The sequence below is a fragment of the Anolis carolinensis genome, chromosome 1 (assembly GCF_035594765.1).
Source record: "Anolis carolinensis isolate JA03-04 chromosome 1, rAnoCar3.1.pri, whole genome shotgun sequence".
NCBI classification, from domain to species: domain Eukaryota; kingdom Metazoa; phylum Chordata; class Lepidosauria; order Squamata; family Dactyloidae; genus Anolis; species Anolis carolinensis.
The window spans coordinates 17,486,527-17,489,638 of record NC_085841.1 but is presented as its reverse complement, the minus strand read 5'-3'; positions in this window follow the sequence as shown (position 1 = coordinate 17,489,638).

Here is a 3,112-nt window from a genome sequence, read left to right as displayed (position 1 = left end):
TCTAAAGGTCCCAGGTTCAAACCCCGGGAGCGGCGTGAGCGGCCGCTGTTAGCTCCAGCTCCTGCCAACCTAGCAGTTCGAAAACATGCCAATGTGAGTATATCAATAGGTACCGCTCCGGCGGGAAGGTAACGGGGCTCCATGCAGTCATGCCGGCCACATGACCTTGGAGGTGTCTACGGACAACGCTGGCTCTTCAGCTTAGAAATGGAGATGAGCACTAACCCCCAGAGTCAGACATGACTGGACTTAACGTCAGGGGAAACCTTTGCCTTTACTATAATAAAATTAGATAATGACATTACAAAATCACCTAACCATTGAAAAACAAGACATAGGTTTAAAAACTAGTGACAGTATAAAGTTTTATGGCCAAGTTAGCCGAAACAACATGCCATATAATGAAATAACCTTACACTGCCAAGGGCAGAGGTATACTTTCTTCAACAACCGGTCACAACCTTGCCATGAGTACTTTTTAAAAATCCCCCATTCTTTTAGTTTAATCCCCAATTTAAAATTTCATGCTCACTGGAGGTGAGAGATAAGAGTTTGCTGGATTTGTTCGTAGGGTAATTGTGGCCTCTTTACTGATGCTCCTACTGTGCCTTTAATATTAAGAAGACACGTTAGGAGCTTTGCAGGTGAGGCTTGGGTTGATAAGATGGAAAGAAGGCAATGAAACACAGCTTCACCTGCATAACTCCTGGGTCAGCCTTTTGAAAAGGTATACAAGAACTAGCACTAGAGCCAGGTTAAAGAAAGAAAGAAAGTTGGCAATCCTAGCTGATGGAAAGCATTCACCCTAAACCCAAGCAGCCAGACCGCAATGCCCTTGTATTTATTAGGGCAGGCATGGGCAAACCTTGGCCCTCCAAGTGTTTTGGGCTTCAACTCCCATAATTCCTAACAGCCAGTTGTGGGAGTTTAAGTCCAAAACACCTGGAGGGCCGAAGTCTGCCCATACCTGTGATATCAAGTAATTTAGACCCGCAGTGGATAGTGAGATCCAAGCAGCTGTGGGTTAAGCCTGGTGAGAAAAAGAAGCTAATAATTCCAGAATAGAGCTCACCAAGTTGAAGCAGAAGCCACCGAGGTATTTTATTTAATTTCAGCTGAAAGTGAGGCCAGCCCGCGATAATTCACCAAAATAGGCTGAGATACATAACACAGCAAAACATGCACTTTTATAGTTTTCAAGCTCAAAATTCCCACTTAACGTCAGGGGAAACCTTTACCTTTACCTTATACAAAAGCATAAACAAGTAAAAAAAAGAGGGTCCACAGCCCACTGAAGAATTGAAGGTAGATAAATGGCTAAATGCAAGAGAAAAAACAAATAAAGGAACAGTGGCAAAAATATACAATTCAATGGTAGAAGATAAGGAATTTATGAAACAATAGATCACATCCTCAGCTGCTGCAAGAAGATTGCACAGACAGACTACAAGCAGAGGCATAATACCATTGCTCAGATGATTCATTGGAACTTGTGCCACAAATACCATCTGACCGCGACAAAGAAATGGTGGGATCACAAGCCAGAAAAAGTTACAGAGAATGAACACGTCAAGCTACTCTGGGACTTCCGAATTCAGACAGACAGGGTTTTGGAGCACAATACTCCTGACCTCATGATCGTGTTAAAAAACAAAGTATGGATTGTCGATGTTGCAATCCCAGGGGACAGCAGGATTGAAGAAAAACAACTGGAAAAGCTGACACGATATGAGGTTTTAAAGATCGAATTGCAAAGACTCTGGCACAAGCCAGTCAAGGTGGTCCCAGTGGTGATGGGCACACTGGGTGCAGTGCCTAAAGACCTTGGCCTGCACTTAAACACAATTGGGGCTGACAAAATTGCCATCTGCCAGATGCAGAAGGCCACCTTACTGGGATCTGCACGCATTATTTGCCGATACATCACACAGTCCTAGACACTTGGGAAGTGTCCGGCGTGTGATCCAATACAACAGCCAGCAGAGTGTCTGCTGTGGACTCATCTTGTTGTGTTTCAAATAATAATAATAATAATAGTCCTAGACACTTGGGAAGTGTTCGACTTGTGGTTTTGTGAAACGAAATCCAGCATATCTATCTTGTTTGCTGTGTCATACAACGTCGTTGTGTCAATAATAATAATAATTATTATTATAATAAAAATTATGATCTGCCAACTGCAAAAGGCCACCCTGCTGGGATCTGCACGCATCATCCTAAAATAAATCACACAGTCCTAGACACTTGGGAAGTGTTCGGCTTGTGGTTTTGTGAAACGAAATCCAGCATATCTATCTTGTTTGCTGTGTCATACAATGTCGTTGTGTCAATAATAATAATAATAATAATAATATCATATCCTCAGCTGCTGTAAGAAAATCACACAGACAGACTACAAGCAGAGGCACAACTATGTGGCCCAAATGATTCATTGGAACTTATGCCTCAAGTACCACCTCCCAGCAGCAAAGAACTGGTGGGATCACAAACCTGCAAAAATATTGGAAAATGAGCACACAAAGATACTGTGGGACTTCCGAATCCAGACTGATAAAGTTCTGGAACACAACACACCAAACATCACAGTTGTGGAAAAGAAAAAGTTTTGGATCATTGATGTCGCCATCCCAGGTGACAGTCTCATTGCCGAAAAACAACAGGAAAAACTCAGCCGCTATCAGGACCTCAAGATTGAACTTCAAAGAATCTGGCAGAAACCAGTGCAGGTGGTCCCGGTGGTGATGGGCACATTGGGTGCTGTGCCAAAAGATCTCAGCTGGCATTTGGAAACAATAGGCATTGACAAAATTACAATCTGCCAACTGCAAAAGGCCACCCTGCTGGGGTCTGCACGCATCATCCGAAAATACATCACACAGTCCTAGACACTTGGGAAGTGTTCGACTTGTGATTTTGTGATATGTAATCCAGCATGTCTATCTTGTTTGCTGTGTCATAATAAAATAATAATAATAATAATATAAAGTAGTGCCAAACCTGCATTACAGCCTACAGTGTTGAGCTGCAACTGAGCAGCAACTGCACATCCTCTACTCTACCCTGAGCCTGGTGGCAGTTGCAGTCTATCTGCAGATCTTCTCCCTCTGGGGAT